Here is an 18,712-nt window from a genome sequence, read left to right as displayed (position 1 = left end):
CTTTCTCTGCATTAAAACTAAAATCTTGTGTGAATAATATCTGTGGAGTCTTGTGAATCCTTTAAATTATTCAGACATTTGAAATAGTTGCATGTGTGTGTATGTAATTTATAATTTATATATAACCAATAATTATATATATATTATTATATATTTGAAAATAAATATTTATAGAGTAGAGACCACAGATGGAGGCTTTGAAGCTAAATCTAAGAGTTAGTCTTGCTTTGCTTGGCAGTTGAAATTATTGAAAATTTAAACTTTGTACTTGAACATTTTTAAGAATACATGATTGCCCACTTCACCATGCATTGACATTTTTGTAACTTTAATGCTATCTTGAATTACTTTTAATATATCAATAAGCATTATTTAGTTGTGCCATTGTTCCTACACTACCTTCAGAACACCTGTGTGCCTATATAATCTTTGCCCATTTATTGGTTGCTTATTTTTCTATAATTTTACTGCATATTATTCCTCAAACATCTGCTGATATAAAATGATAGATAAATTCCTAGTATTGGTTTCCTCAACTATATCTTTCTTACTAAATTTTGACCAGAACTAGAAGCTGGTTTCTGAGCTTTGAATATGTAGATGGAATATTTGTCTAAGCTGGCTTCATTTAGTGGGTACAGGTAAGAATACACTGTGGAAAATAGAGCCCCTTCACCTAATGCAATACCTTCATTTTGGAAGACTTCTGAAAACTGCTTTTGTAGAATATTTATATCTGATATCTAAATATAAAAATAGTTGGCATTCTGGTATATATGAAACAATGACAAATTTCTTTTCTTCTTTTGCTGGTGTTGTAGATCTTTTGACAAATGGCTATGATCACCCTCCTTCCTGTACTCATAAGTTGGGTTAATCCTCTTCCACAATAAGTATGGTTTTGGTCAGGTGGCTTGTTCTGACTGATGAATCAGTAGCAATTGTGATATAAGCAGAGACTCAAAAGATGTTTGCACATTGGGATTTGCCCTTTCCTATTGTCAACATGTGAATAAATTTGAGCTAGCCTTCTGGAGGATGGGAGTGCATTTAGAGAGTGGAACTGACCATTCCAAAAGTCCCAAGAATAACCTTAGCCATTTCAGCTGAGTCTCCAGATATGTCAGGGAGGTCATTCCAGACCATCCAGCCCTACCCAAGCTGGCTCAGACAAAATGAATTCCCCAGCAAAACCAACGAATTGTAAGAAATAATAAATATTTTTTGTTTTAGGCCACTAAATCTTGAGGTGATTTATTACATAACACAACCAAACTGATATATCTGGGTATCTTTTTTCTCCCCAAATATCAGTAAGTTTCTACTATGGTGTATTTCTGTCCACAGAAAAATATGTCTAAATAGTAAAAGGTACTGGGTTATGAAGATATAATATTTCTTGAATTACTGTATAAATAATTATCATTGATTTCAGACATTAGGATTTGAAGGGTTCCATAATGAATATCCCTTTGGCCTCTTCCCATTAATAAATAAAGATACAAATACTTGATTTATTAATGATATATGCTTTCTTGAGAATATGGCTTAGACACATGGCCTCAAAGAGATTCTTTTTACCCTCATCACTTAAACTAAATTCACCAACCCAAAGAACTTTCTTTTTCAAGGCAGAATCTGCTCTAGCAAGTATACAAAATAATGAAGAGCAGACAAGAATTTACCATTTCAGCACTTGAGTTGTATCAAAAATAGGAGGATACACATGGAACTCAGCCATGGCGATTCTACTATTTCTCCTAAGTTAATAAATCAGATAACTTATTCTCACACATTTATTTTCCTTTTGTGGAGTCAATTTGTGATCTCCTACCTTCTATGGAAGCATGGAAAGTAGAATAGATATTATTTCCATTAATCGTCTTGAGACTTAGAAACCCCTGAAACTCCCAAGAGGGAATGTTGTGTACAGGAGACTAGAAATTTTCTCAAATCTGGTTCTATTGATGTAAGTTTTTAGCAAATAATTTGTGGGAAGTGCAGATATTTTACGGAGCATTGTATGTATTTAGTCAATTAGCTCACATGTTTTCAGGAACATGATGAGGTTAAAAATTAGTAATATAAAATGAATATTCTATTACTTCACTTTACCTATTACTCTCTCTATATATTTCACTTCCTCATTGCATAATTACTTTTAGGAATCATCATCAACAAAAAAATTGAATGATTTGTATGTTACTTTTTTTGTCATGAGTAGTACTTTAAATTAAGCATTATTACTTGAGGTTCTGAAATTATAAGTGTATTCAGGGATAATTTTGTTTTTATGGACATATTATTGTATAAAAATAAGTTTAGGATCAATCTGAGTATGATTTATAATGTTTATTTCTGCTATGTCCATGTAATTCTATTTTGATAATGTATAATCATCCAAGTTTACAAGTATAAATTCAGAATCTTTTAAAAAATCACTGTGGTTGTGTAAGAAGCATCTTAAATAAGCTTTATTTATGAGAACATTTTATATATGCAACAGATATACTGAAATACTAATTTATTTTGGGTTCAAAAAGGAAATATTTTAAAAGGTACGATGTCAATTTATTATTCAAACGAAGCTATGTTAAAAGCAAACTATACTATGACAATCTATAAATCAACGATGTCTTTCCTTTCATTTTTTAAAATTTGCATTTTTGTATTACAAAATGTCTAAATTAGGTAAGCATCCATAGAGATTGTAATTCACTAATGCATGCAGTTGCTGAAACCCAAACATGGGTTGTTACTTTTAATGTAGTCTGTGTAATAAATAATCAACATAATGACAGTTTTTCTAATTGGATTGGACATTTTCCAAAACCAAAAAATAATTGTTCTTGCTATAATCTCCCATTTTCTTTTCTTTCTCCTAGTCAAGAACTCTTGGAACTACATTGTTTTAAGTTGGTTGGAACAAGTTATTTATGTTATTTTAAAAATATTAATTCTCATTACTTAACTCCGTGTTTCTTTTTATACTGACGCTTGTTTATAAAATCCATGTATATAATAATAGCCAATGTTACATACTTGGCAACATACATTGTTTTCTTAATGCTAAACTTTCTTCAACATGTTCAAAAACCACCATCTGTTTATTATAATTTTTGATAATATGTTGGATTGAAATCCACACAATTATCCCAAAAAACCTGGTAGCTGACCATTAACAGTCATCATTGCTATTAATGTTTTAAAATGACCAAACTATACAAAATTTTTTTAAAAATCATGTTATAGATGAGTTAAGATGAAAAGCAACAATTCCCTACCCTAATACTCCCACATCCATTCCTCTTATTAAGAGCAGCAATTGAATCATTTCTGTTTTGGGTTTCTTGTGGTAAACTCCATAACTCTAAATTGCTTAATAAAAGTTTCTTGATATACTAACTTTAGACCACAATTGCATAACCTCAGCAATACTGACATTTTGTACAGGGTGATTCTTCATTACAGGGGTTTCCTAGAGCTCTACAGGATGTCTTGGAGCATCCTGTATCCCTGCTCTGTCTCCACAAGTTGCCTGTAGCACGTTTCCCACACCCTCCTCCCACCCCAGACCCCCAAGTAATGACAGTCAAAAATGGCTCAAGACATTGCCAAGTGTCCCGTTGGACACAAAATAACCCCTACTGAGAACCACTGATTAGACATTATATATTGACACCTCACTCTGAAAATTAAAATTTCAAACACCTAAAACAGTAATAGGTCAACTTTCCTTTTTTTTAAAAATGTTTGAGTTTTACTAAGTGTTTAGTAAACACTTTTTTTTGTTACCTTTGTAAGTTTTAGTAATATATGTAACTCTCCATCTGTTGATCCATTTATTTAAAAAATTATTTATAGATTTCTCAGCATGTGTAACCCTCACACTTCTGTGAACTTATCCTAATTATCCTTCTTCTTGCCCACTTACCAAAATCTCAGTTATGCATCTACTTTTAAATTATCAAGATATATTATATTTACACTGTGTTCAGTAACTTTATTTAATCATATTGCTGCAGTGCTACAAAACCAGATTTTTTTTTTTTAATTTATTTTATTTATTTATGGCTGTGTTGGGTCTTCGTTTCTGTGCGAGGGTTTTCTCTAGTTGTGGCAAGCGGGGGCCACTCTTCATCGCGGTGCGCGGGCCTCTCACTATCGCGGCCTCTCTTCTTGCGGAGCACAGGCTCCAGACGCGCAGGCTCAGTAATTGTGGCTCACGGGCCCAGTTGCTCCGTGGCATGTGGGATCTTCCCAGGCCAGGGCTCGAACCCGTGTCCCCTGCATTGGCAGGCAGATTCTCAACCACTGTGCCACCAGGGAAGCCCCAAAACCAGATATTTAAAGGGATAAGGCCAATAACAAAAATTAATGTACTGGGTATATGGGAAAAATCTCCCTGTACCTTCCTGTCAATATTGTTGTGAACCTAAAACTGCTCTAGAAAAATAAAGTCTTAACAAAACAAACAAAAAGCAAAACAAAACAAAAACAAAAACAAGAGGATATATATCCATCTCAAGAGGCAAAAAAAACATAACAAATACAGAGTAAACCCAAGGAAAGTAGAAGGAATGAACTAAAAAGAGAGATCTAAAAGTAATAAAATAGAAAATAAACATATAATAGTGAACAGAACATAAGTGGAGACTCATTTAACATAACTGGAAATAATGATGGATTGGATAGTGCATGACTAAAATTGAGACATTTGTATCCAAATAAATATTTAAAAAAATATTCTACAGACTATTCATTCTAATGAAACAGTTAATATCAGGCCCATGGGCTTCCAGTTTGCATAATAATCTTTTATTTGTACTATTTTAAGCACAGTACTTTAAACACAATAACCTTTATTTGTATTATTGTGATTAAGTAAGTAGTGTTTACTAGTGATCATTTATTCTTTTTTATTTCTCTATGTGCCTGTGATTTCAATTCCTGGTGTTAAAAAGAAAAAAATCCTGAATTAATCATTGTTTTAGCTGTGTTCCCAAAATAGCTGAGCATAAAGACAGGTCTTATTTTTCATTATTTTAATCGGGGAATATAATTGCAAGGATCAGGAGTGAGGGCTAAGAAGAATGAAGCAGGAAAGGTGTAGAGACCCGTTAAGGAAAGGCATTTATGAGCTGACCAATGCTCCTGAGCTATCAGTGCCCTTGGTCTTTTTTCAGAGAAGCTGAAGTTCAGCACCATCACTTGAGGCAAAACAGGGACAAATCCTTCCACCAGCTGCCAACTCACAGAGTCAAAGGTGAGGTTTAGGAGATATTTCTAAGGTACAAAACCATAAATACAGAGGAGATGTCTGTGGTGGGGCAACAGGCAATCTCTGGGGGAGGAGATCAGAGGTGTAGGTGTCATCCTGAGGAAAGATGCTGTCAGGTTATGCACGTGTGGATTTGCTCAGAGCCCACAGGTATCATTGACTCAGCAGCAGATGGAATAAAAGAAATTTGTGTGGACAGTGTCTGGTTCAAAGGTCAAATTGCTTATGCTTTTTAGTGCACCAGCTCTTAAAACAATGTCATGTTTCAGTTCTGTACTTGGATCATGATTCTGTTTTACATATACCTTTCATTCAGAGACCCTAATTACTTTTATTGAGAGAAAAAGTGTATTTTTATTAAGGTGTTACAAAGTATATGCATTTTATCTTTGTTACGTGATATTTTTCTTTTCTTCCTGAGGACATTTTTTTTCAGATCTTATTGTCTTACTACCTAATTTGAAATAATTGTTTTTTTAGATTAAATACTTTTACAGTTTTTTAAAAAAATTACTCTTCTTGTTCATTTCCAATTTTTTGTAAATCCTAAGCTTTCCCATTCTTAGTTTGAATGTTAATATTGTTGGACTGCAATTACATTTAGTTTTCTCAAAAAGGATGAATGATGCCCATATTTTTTGAATCATTTTTTCTATAAAAGTCATTAAATTATGCATGTAACTGTATTACTTAAGAGAATATTTGACTGATACAGCATAATTTAAAAATATACTGTCCTCCAAATTCCATAATTATTTTTTCCTATTATCTTTTAGCAACTAGTGTTGCTGTTGAGAAGTGTGATATCAGTCTGATTTCCTTGCCTTTAAATGTGACCTTGTCTCTCTGTCTGTCTGTCTGTCACACACAGACACACACATACACACATCTTCTAAGATGTCAGGCTTCTAGACATTTATTTTATCTTATAATTCTAAGTCTTTTTGTTTTCTTCAATTGTGAATATTTTTATGACATAATTAGTTCATATATTTTATCTCATCCAGTATGTTTTCTCAGAATCTCTTATTCTCATATACTGAGCCATCTGGATTTACCATCTTCTACCTATTTTTAATTCACTATATGTGAAACTGTATTATCTGTATATATGTATGTATGCCCACACACATACACATACATCTGGCTTGATATGTCATTAAAAGCTTAAATGGCAAGTCAAGTCATTAATTGTTTAATCAAAAGATACATTTTTAAATGAATATTGCTGTTAAAATTATCAGTTCTGTTAATGATTGAAAGTGTTGGTTACACTTACATATTTATACCAAAGTAATGTAAAAAATTAATAAATAGAAACCTCGATTAGATAAGAGTTGAGAGTGGAAGCAGGAGCTCTCACACCCTCCGACAATTGCACAGCCCACAGGAAGAAAGACTCCACTATTTTCCTGGCAAGGACTCAGCCAATGAAAGCCATGGGCTCCTTGTTTACTTAGAGCCCTTCCAACTGCCTTTTTCCCTCTGTCAAAGCATTTTCCTTCCCTCCTTGTTGTGCCGAGCAAGTAACTCACCACGGTGGCAGAACCCCAATTGATAGCTATTCTCTGTTAATTCCAAATAAATTCATCTTTGCTGGAGAAGTACCTGGCCATCTTTTTAGTTACGATCAGCATTTTGGTGGCCCATTCGGGGACTGGAGGAGACTCCTGAGGGCTCCGAGGCCGGTGAGCAAACAGGTGCAGTACACACAACTGAGCCCACTACCGCTCACTGTTTTCTAAGGTACTTCTTCCTCTCGGGGGAAGCTAACACTCTCTTCGCATCTAAAGCTCTCCAGGCTTTATTTGGAATCTATTTAAAAGTTGTGTCTTTCTGGGTAAGACCTTGTTCTATGCGCAAATATGCATTTGGCACTTCAGTCTGATTTGAGATCAGACTGTTCCACTAAAATCAGCTAGCCTTCAGCCCATTCCCTTCAGAGCCGGGACTTCTGAAATTGGCTAGCTCTCAACACATTCCTTCAGGAACAGGGTTTGTTTCGTGGAAACAGTGCCAGATTCTTCAGTCTTCTGCCTATTCCTTTGGAAGGGCTGCCCTCTGGAGACCGACTGGAAAAAAAAAAATACAAACAAACAAACAAAACTTCAGCCTGGCTCCTCGGAAACCAGGCTGTCTTCTTAGAACTGACTGGGATTGATTGGCAAGCTGTTTGAATTCAGCCATTTGTGTTGTAAGCTGTTTAAACTGTTTGAAAGTTGCTTTTTACTATAGAGAAAAAATTGCTAGGAATTGGGATCCCAGTTATTTGTATTTTGAAGGTGCTGCCCTCCACCAGAAACTCCAACCAATTTTATGTATAAAGACTGAGGTCCTTCCTCGTGTGCATTTCTAACCAAATGGACTGACCTGGCCTCAGGCAACATAGAATATCAATGGCCTGTATGAGGAACTTTTGAAATCTCCAAACATAATTTCCTTAAAATCGAATTGGACTACAATAGCTCAGAACTTTCTAGAACTGGAGGAATGCTTATTTTGATTGGCCTTTTGAGGCCTCCAAAAGAAGAAGTCTAAAATGTCCTGTCTGAAAAAAAACCTTTTTTTCAATTAACAAAGGTAAACAAACAATTAAAGAAAGATAAAATGGCTCCTGCAGTCGACCTTGGCTTCTTTGTCTCATGCTAATTCTTTCACCAAAATTCCCCTTTTCTCTGAAACTCTCCCCATTCCCTTTTCTTCTGAACTTGTCAGAATCTGTCCCTTTGAAATTAAGCCTTCTGAGGATCTAGAGGTTAAACCCTTAACTTGTACTCACTGGACTAAACCTGAAATGCGAGCCGTGGTCAAAGATTTTCCCAAAATAACCAAAGATCCTCATAGATTTGCTGAGGAATTTACTATAATCATTCAAATTTATCACCCTGGTTTCTCTGACTTATACCAGCTAGTTCATGAAGGCCAGGCCCAATATTGGATGAAAATTGCTAATTGGGAAAATCCTGAAAGGTCTCTAGAATTACAACTGGGAGATGATCATGCTGACTTATTATAAGATTACTAGGCAATTTCAAAGAGCAAGTCCTAGGGCTGTTCCAAAACCTGTTGCTTGGAACAAAATTCAGCCTTGCACACAGAAATCTGATGAACCAATTCATGACGTTACAATGGACTTCAGACTGTTTTTAAAGAAAATTCTGGTCTTCCTTCAGATATTGATCCAACATGAGTAGCTTTTAATTCTATGTTTATTAATGGGCTGAAACATCATCTTTCCCTTCTGGTAAAAAGGACCAGGATGGAATGAGAAACTATGTCCACTCCAGATTTAGTTAATCTGGCAAATCAGCTCTATATTAGTCTAGATGAGTCACCTAAAAGGAAGACTGCCAAAATTCTTAATCTTCAACTCCTGCAAAAGGGGGCTCCTGCAAAAGGGGGCTCCTAAATGAACCAAAACCCTCCTAGCTTCTGCAATTTTTGCAAAGAGCCAGGGCACTGGAAAAGATATTGCTACAAATTTAAGCATTTTAGGCACCTTCAACCTAACCAGCCTTTCCAACGTCCTCTCAATTCTCAATGGTGAGGCTCCAGGGAATTACAGGAACTCTCACTAATCCTCCTCTTTAATTGCCATAGAGAAACATTTCTCCACATGGGGAATGAAATCCTTCCAGTCCTAATTGATACCAGAACCACACTCGTGGTGCCCAACCCTTCTACTATAAAACAGCCCCAGACAACTAAAAAAGTTCAGATAGTGGGGGTCTGTAATGAACTTCAAGAGGTTCCTGTCTCTGAAACCATTTCCTTTTGTTTAGGCTGGCTGAGACAGACACATCCTTTTCTTCCTGTATCCTCTGCCCTTACCAAGCTTATTAGGCTGAGACTTTTTAGAGAAGTATAATGCTGGAATTCCTTCATCCCAAAAGGGGGAAGTAATTCTAGAACTTGACAGTAGTCATAAAAGTAACCAACCAGGTGAATTAAATGACCCTTTCACATCTTTAATTTGTTCCATCTCTGATAGCACTAGAGCAGATTCTGGAAACATTGATCATTTGTCCTTATTGAATTAGCTATCACTTTTCATAGGAGAAAAACTCCAACTACTGTTGGCAAAATTTGCTGCAACTCTTCCATCAAAATTCAAATAGACCCCTCAAAACCTCTTCCCAGAATGAAGCAATACTCTATAAATAAAATAGTGCTTCAAGGCATAAAGCCCACAATAGAAGATTACAAGTCTTAAGGCCTCATTATCCTCTGTGCTAGCCCCATAACACTCCCATTTCACCCCTGAGAAAACTTAAAAACCAAGGATGGTTACTTGTCCAGGACCTCCCAGCAATAAACAACATTGTTACTCCTCTCCACTCTGCTGTTCCTTACCTTCATAAGTTTCTAACATCCATTCCCACCAGAAGTAAATTCTTTATTGTAATTTATTTATGCAGTGCATTCTTTAGTATTCCAGTTGAAGAAGCTAGCCAATACATTTTTGCCTTGGCTTAGGAAGAAAAATAATTCACCGGAACAGTAATGCCTCAGGGTTTTACTGATAGTCTTTCTTATTTCTCAAAAATCCTAAAGGCTGATCTGGATGATATAAAGTTCCCGGAGGTTCTACTTTGTTGCGCTGTGTGGATGATTTGCTTCTTTACTGTCCTTCTCAAGCCTCCTCACAGGAAGACTGCGTCCATTTGCTAAAGCTTTTAACCTTAAAGAGACATAAGGTCACCAAAGAAAAATTGCAGTTTGCCTAAACCCAGGTTAGATATTGAGGACATCTGATATCACAACAAGGACTACATCTAGATCAAGATAGACTTCCTAGTGTCCTAAGTTTCCCAAAAACCAAAACTTAGTGCCAGGTTTTCCGGGGTTCCTTGGTTAGTGCCAAAATCTGATTCTAAATTTCTCTCTTATGGCCAGACCTCTCCCTGTTTTACTCAACAATAACAACCCTGGCCCAATTTTATGGGAAGAATCAGAAAACACAGCCTTCAAGGCCTTAAAGGAGAGTTTGATGAACTCACCTGCCCTTGGGTGGGTTACCACAACTATTGGATGCCTTTTTTCCTTTTGTATTGGAAAAGAAGTTGAATGCCTTTGTGGTATTCACCATAAAACACAAAGATGAAATAGTCAAATTCATAGAATTAAAATAGTCAAATTCATAGAATTAAAGAGTGAAAGAGTGATAAAAATAAATAAATAAAATAAATAAAAAATAAAAATAATCAATAAAATAAATAAAATTTGGATGTTTAAACTGAGATCTCTGTGCTAAAATTGCCTGATCTTTTTCTTGATATACTTAGTAAACAATAATCAATGATGATAACAACAGAAGGAAATTAGCTAATTTGACAGCAACATTAAAGCATAATATATAATCAAGGAGCATGATATTGGTTACAGCTAATGGATTTGATGAGGTCAATACACACATCTCATGAAGTTCTGTACAAGAGGTTATTCCTGATAGCTTGTTCACAAACTGTAGATTCAGAAAAGTGAATTAGACATAGAATATCACTGAGTTAGTTGCATGCTGCAACTGTGACTTGCTATGCTGCAAGTCTATTCATTATAATTTTAAAAAATCATACAATTCATTTTGAGTGTACTGCAATTCATCTTTGTTGCATATGAATACTGTGTTCTTTTCGTCCTCTCATTATTTCTTATCAAGTACCGTCATACTTATTTGACAGTTGTTGCTCTAAGTTTTCTAGCCAAGGGACAAATCACATATTTAAAAAATTGCTAATTTTCAAATATTGTAATAATGTTCACTCTGATGCATTTTTGATCGTGATAAATTATCCTCCACTATTAGCTGGGTAGTTGATAAACAGTATAGTTTTTTTTTTCTGGATATAACATAATCGAATAGACATCATAGTGTAGAGATTTCCAAAATTTTGATTCTATATGTGTGTAGGGAAGGTTGCCACTTTAAACTTCATTTTACATAACATGAGAAAAAGTGAAAACTTACACGGTAGAATATAATGTAGTGTAGGTATCTTCACCACAGAGGACAAAAATCCCCAATATCTTAAATTCTCTTTTAGGCAACATTACGCAGCTATATTTTCTTGATATTTTCAGTAACGTTAACAGAAGTTATGAAATGTTTGTAGTATCAATGGATGTAAGAAAACCCTGGTGTATTATATTTCTCTTATTGTTAAAAATTAAATTAACACGAACTAAGATGAGCCTGTAAAACTAACATCATACCTCATTAAACATTTCAGGGGAAAGATTGTTGTACACCATCCTGAAAGTAACAAGACAATTCCTACTCCTTTGCATAGTTAGATGGATGACTACACCATGAGGATAAAATGTTATAATGTTCCTCGCAACATTGTTTATGAAAAATGGCTGCACTTACTAGACCAACACCATCATGCTGATATGATAAAGCAAGAATCCATTTATAAAACAACATGGTATAACCATTTTTTTCATCCTTTTACATTGCAATGAAGTAGCAATGTGTCAACTGGTTTTTACGCTGGTTACAGAAAAAATGGTAGGTCCTATACGTATAACTAGGTAAGCTCTTATCGCTAAGTGCTGCCAGCATAATTCTGCTAGAATAGAATTCAAAAAAAGTAATTCTACATAATGGACATTAATTAACTTGATTGGAGTATGATTAATTGAAAGGGATATTTGAATCTGTCACATGCTTATGACATAAGTCAACCCTTAATTCAAAGTATCAGGCTTCAAGTATTGAAAGGAACAATCAATATTCTTGAATCTTTTTTTAAAAAAATAATTATTAGTGTACCCTTTGAAAATATATGAAAATAAAGCACATGGGGATGTACATTGAAAAGTCTTACCTGTTATGCTGCATGGAAAATTCAGATGGAACTTTTAGGCTAGCCAAATTTGGCGGAAGTGGGCCAATGATGAATTGGCATGAATCGTTTAATGAGCGAATAGTTCTGAAACTATTTTGATTAGTCAACATATAATTAAAGAAAGTCTATTTATTTATTAAACTGTAGCCCACTTGTTCTTTTCTTTTTTAAAGATTTTAGTTCATTAAGAAAAAATGTGCATAATGTATAATTTTTCTTAATGGCCTTAAGTACAGTTCAGACCCAGGCTTATTTTGCAAACTACATAGAAACGACTCTCTTGGCTACACCCTTGTTTTCAGTTAAGAGTTCATTACCTGGGGTTCACTTTTTAGTGATGATATCACTAATATAAAGCATAATGTATTTTTCACTCCAGAAGAGGAAGGACCAGAAGTGATATTTGATAATGGAGAACTTAGGAAAATCTGTACCGTTAGGTCAAGAGTATTATGAAAAAATATATACTTCCTGGATAAGGCAATTTTACAAATGGTGTAAAATACATCTATGTATGCATGTAAAATTTTCTGCAGTAATTATCTAATTTATCAGAAATGAGTCTATAATTCAAAGGCCATTTTGATTCTAGCACACAGCAAGTATTTGATTCTCTCTCTCCATTAGGGGGATCAAACACAAGTTAAACTACTACAATGAAAATGTTGATTTTGCTCTACTTTTCCTTAAAATGTCTTTATATCTACCTGGGTTCCTCAGTCAGTCTTAATTATCGTTTTAGCCAAAAGAGCTCCTGGGAAACAATTTCTGGTTTCATACCTCAATGGTCAATATTATAGGTAATGAGCAAATTCCCTGAAGTTTTTGCTTAAAAATAAAAATAAGCTTCATGTAAGAATTATTCATAATTATGAAGTTCATAAACTTATTTGTGCACACCCTCATTGAATACAGCTGTGCATTAACTAGTTTGTTTATGTAATTGGTAAGTTTCAGATTTACAGCTTTCTTACTCTGAGCCTGGCATATATTCTCATTCAGAATTAGAGGATTCTTTCCTTTAGTTTTCAAGATTTTCCAAAATTTAGGTAAACTTTACCAGAGGCAGAATTACTAAGAAGCTAATGAAGCTCAGAATTTATGGATTTGACTTGTACAAGCCTCTTCATGGGTACAGGGAGGGATCTTAATCATGTTTATTTATAGACACAATGATTTTATAAAATTTACAAAATTTAGAAATTGTCATAGCAAGCAGTTAATATTTCTTCCTTTTTTTCTGCTCCAATTTCTCCTTTTCATATCCCTCCCATTTAAGTGGTTCAATTATGTTTATTGCCTCCTTTCTTCCTTTCTATGAATTTGTACTTGGCATATTACCTTAAAACAACCATTTTGAGTGTCTCTCTTAAAATTAAAAAAAAATTAAAACTCTCCATTTCCTCTGTGTCTTTGTCTATATAAGATTTATATTTATATTAATTCTTACATATCTAGCAATATGATCTTATTAGTGAATTACCATAAGCTGTTAAAGGTCATTATCTTTTTAATTTCACATAAAATCAAAAGATGTCTTTTGAAAACTGTTCTAATGATCATGATTTCTAATTTCCAGTGCTAAAAGTTCTATAACAAAATAGAATGATGAAAAAATAAGCAGAGAAGCTCTCATTTCCTTTTTTTATTCTAATCTTCCAAAAGAAATAAAATTGCAGTTGTATAAACAGATGGTTGATCACCAGAGCAACTAGAATCTGATAAGAATTTTTCAGAAGCTTGTCAGGGTCACAGCCCACACACTTGAACTTAAAAAAAAAAAAAAAAAAAAACTGATTTAAGATTTAACAGAATTTATACAAAAGCTATTAGTGGGCTTTGTGACAAAATCAGAACTCTTTTCCACTTTTCTCCAATTTTCTGCAAGTGTAAAAATTAAGTATAATTAATTTTAGCATTAAATGTGATGAGGGGATGATGGGAAACAAAACTAATTCTTTTAAACAGTGTAATGAAGTAGTCAACATTCTTGTAGCACTCATGAATTATTTTCTATTAATTACTAAACTCAATAAATATGTAATGAGTAACCTGTTTTATAGGGCACTGTACAAAGCACAACAATAGATAAATAGATAGATTAATATCATATAGGCTTCTCCCTCTAAAATGTAACAATCTATATAATAAATTTATAAGTATACCCAACAGCAAAAAGTATGACAAAAACTTTAGTTTCATCACATAGATTATCAGTTATGAAAAGTAATGATCAGAGACTTAGCTATATTGTTGTTTACTGTTGTTTTTGACATTGCTGTTACTATTATTACAATAAATAAAAAGTGTTGGCTCAGTAGTACTGAGAACACGTTTCCCTGGGGAGTCAGTCTTTGATGTCTAGGTGGACTGAAGATGGCCGTGATGACTGCTAGTACTTAAGGGTTGATGTTTTGAAAGTGGTCAGAAGAGTTGACTGGAAGACATGTTTCCATAGAAAGTGCACACTGGTATTTACCAACAGTTTGTACTGTTTGGAGGTTTGGGGTGAATGTGTGTGTGTGTGTATGTGTGTGCATGTGTGCACGCTTGTGTGTTGAGGGAAGCCAGGGAGAGAGAAGTTAAAGTTTCTCTAAGTCACCAGTAGCTAATGGAGATGAAACATTGCACATCTTAGAATTAGGAAAAATAAAACGGAGACTAGGAAGAAGCGGTGGTGTGTTCATGGATGAGCAAGGAATCAAGTTTGTCCCCAGAGTGCATTTAGGGTGGTAGAGAGAGGGGTTGGAATGTTGTGGTGTCCTAAAACAGTCTCATAGACTTTACTGTTTTCTTGACTGCAGAACATCTGAAACCCCTTCATATTTCAGAATCCCCTCTTTAATGAGTCTTAGAAGGCAATGCCATGATGTTGCAGATAATGCACCATTGTAATATGTCAGATTGTTCTAAAGAGCATTTTCATGACAGTTTAGAGGCCATTAGTAATTTATCATGCACTATAATTCTTAGATTCTATGAAGTTAAATTAGGAATACCAAAGCCATGTCTTACAGACATCATTGATTTCAGTGTCCATTCATGTTCCTAGGACATTGCCCTTCACCTAGAAGGTACTCATTAACTAGGCATTAAATGAATGATAGAATAACCAATTACTGCATTCATGCATGCATTAAGGAATGTGTTGGACAGAGTCTTAGGTAAACAAATAAATGAAGTACCTTTTATAAGAAACAAAATTTCAACTAAGGAAGAATTATTATAAGGCTCATCTGTAGTCACAAGTGGAGGAAAATAAATTAATAAAATATTTTAATGGAAAGTATTCAAATCCTTGGTCTAATTTTTGAAGTCAAAGCATTTCTTTGCCCTGAACTAGCTAGCTTACTGAACTAGCTAGCTTACTTGCCCTGAACTAGCTAGCTTACTATTTTGCCCTGAACTAGCTAGCTTACTATTTTGCCCTGAACTAGCTAGCTTACTTGTACCTGTGAAAAAAATAATAATTATGTAATTTGAATATTAGTTACAATGGTAGTCTGTTATTTTATTTTGAAAGTATCTGTATATTTATACCTTGACATTAGGAATATTTGAAAATAAAAAAATTAGATTGATATCTTTATCAAAATTGAAATACACAAAAGAACACGCACGCATGTCTTAAAAATCATACAGCATTATATGAGACTAATAATTACTTGGAATGTCAACTAGCAAGTTAAATGATCTTATTTTCTTATAAATGGAGGTCCAATTATATTTAACATTTGAAAAAATAATAATCAAACAATAATCCTGTCAAAGGTAGTGTGATTTTTAAAAATAATTTTCAAAAACTTTATAAGCCTTTGATATAAAATAATAGTGAGTAAAATGTTGCTATAGTTGTACACATCACTGAATATTTTTTCTATCACTTTAATCTGCTTTTATTATTTTATGATACTTATCGCCATCTTATATTTTATTTTTCTACTTAATTAATCATATTTATTTATTTGTTTGTTTATTATATCTTGCCATATAATGTAAAGTCCATGAAATAACCAAGGGCATACAACATATATTCAATAGAGTTAAATAAATGAATTAATTAAATGAATGTATAAATATAGGAAGATTACACTAAGTTGGGACCTTTTATGTGTGTGTGTGTGTGTGTGTGTGTGTGTGAAATAGGTCCCTGTGGTAGCCAAAAGGAAAATATAACAATTGACAGTGTTAACTTAAATAAGTATAAAAAAGTGCTATATCTTATTCCTTGCCCATAATTAATATTCAATAACTAATTTTGAATGGATAAATGAATAAGTGTGGGAGTGAAATAATTAACAAGTTAATTCATATATCTGGTCATATTAAATTGGATTGGGTGAAGTGGTCTCTGTTACAAGTGCTTCTAAACACAGTGAAATTAAACTTATTTGGTAGTATTGGGTCCAGTGAAACAAAGTAATTAGGAACTAGTGGAAACTTTGACTTTATAGCAATTTAATTATGTAATGAAACAAAGCATTACAAAGTAAATATTTTAAGAGCACATTGTCTTAGAGATAGGAAAGAATGCTTATAGCATTTAAAAAAAAAAACCCCTCCTTTCTTTTTTTTTGGTGATTTAAACAAAGCTCTGAACACTTCATTTAGTTTGCATTTCATTATTAAAAAATAATATAGGAATTTTGTCTTTTTTATTGATAAATTTAAAGATAGTTAATTCATTAAAATTTCTTATTATAATGCATTTTCTCACTACATGTATTCACATTTGTGTAATCTTTGTTTTGTTACAGAAAGGAGTTGTTTTCATGTAGAAAATTATTTAATAAAGATTGCTGTAGTTTCTGTCCTCATCCTCATACTAAGGAAGTTTTACCGAATTTGTATTAAATCTTTGATATTATATGTTAAAATATATAGATCTGTACTAATATATGATTAATTAAATCTATGGAATAGGTTCTAAAATGTTTTGGGGAAGGACAATCTAGCTTTATTTTTTTTCCAAATGTTTAACTAGATTACTGCTTTTTAAAAATTAATTTTTCTAATGACATTAGGAGATATGTGCACATCATCATAGGTAATTCATATTTAGTGATGTATTTATATATATATAGCTGATATATGCATAATAATGTATATAGTGATATATAACGAAATATTAGGGACATTTTATGTTAGTTTACTGATCTACTTTTTTTTTTTTTTAACTTTGTGTTTATTTATTTATTTATGGCTGTGTTGGGTCTTCGTTTCTGTGCGAGGGCTTTCTCTAGTTGCGGCAAGTGGGGGCCACTCTTATCGCGGTGCGCGGGCCTCTCATTATCGTGGCCTCTCTTGTTGCGGAGCACAGGCTCCAGATGCGCAGGCTCAGTAATTGTGGCTCACGGGCCCAGTTGCTCCGCGGCATGTGGGATCTTCCCAGACCAGGGCTCGAACCCGTGTCCCCTGCATTGGCAGGCAGATTCTCAACCACTGCGCCACCAGGGAAGCCCTGATCTACTTTTTTTTTTTTGAACTAGTGATAGACTAATTTTATTATCATGCTTAAAAGTCATAATAAGTAATTATTAAATAGTAATTTCAACGTAGTGTTAAGCCCTAGGAGCTTTTGAAATGGGCTGTGCCAGGCACCATTTTGTGAGCATTATCTGCGTTATTTCCTTTAATCCTCAAAAAATCCCATGAAATAAATGTTCCTCATACCTGGATTTAGAGAAGAGGATATTAACATGGATAGGTTAGGTACTTTTCATCAGGTCACAGAATTTCTATATACTGGAGCCAACACATAAACCCAGGCATTGTGATCCTAAAGCCAGCTTATTTCACCACTATTTTTATCTTTTTCTTTTTAACTCTCCTTTATTCTTTATTCTTTTTTAACTTCCATGGACTAAACCAGCAATATTTAGCTCCTACCTTGTTGAGGGCCTTTAGGATTTTCTACTTTATCACTCACAAACCATGCTTTAATAAGCACCCTTGTTTATGTCTTTTTTTTAAAATTTAAATCACATCTGTGAGTATTTTTCCAGACCAGAAAAAATTGAACTGATGATACAAAATGTTTACAGATTTTATAATGATAGGTCCAAACTGCAGGAAGGCCACCTTTGCCTCAAACCAATGTACTGTGTTGTTAGATAGTTAGAGGCCATTGACATGATAGTCACTTCATCAACGAGAGTTAAAAAAAGAACATTTTACAACAATAGATTAGTAAGAAAAAGCACCTTCCTTGGGTTCAGCAATGTGACTGGCACTGATTCATACCTGGAATAAGAATTCATCTTGTGTGCCAGACTGTATAGCAAGGCTACACAAGCGTAAGGCACATAGTACGTGAGGCGTGTTGAAGTATTGGTCTCAATTCTTCACTGCTCTCTTAGAGCAGTATTATACAGCCATGTGTGTTCCCACACCTTGATATTGGGCTTGGCTTTGTGACATGCATTAGCAAATTAGATGTTTTTAGATGTCAAGTGAGCAGGAACTTCAGCTATACTTGTGCACTTGAGCTTGCCCTGAATTTTGTCCATGAAAACTTGTGCCTAAGGTACCTGCTGATCCAGAGAATGAAAGTTGTGGGACAGACTTGAACTCAGTCCAC

This window comes from Balaenoptera musculus, chromosome 18 (assembly GCF_009873245.2).
Source record: "Balaenoptera musculus isolate JJ_BM4_2016_0621 chromosome 18, mBalMus1.pri.v3, whole genome shotgun sequence".
NCBI classification, from domain to species: Eukaryota; Metazoa; Chordata; class Mammalia; order Artiodactyla; family Balaenopteridae; genus Balaenoptera; species Balaenoptera musculus.
This window is presented reverse-complemented; position numbering follows the sequence as displayed.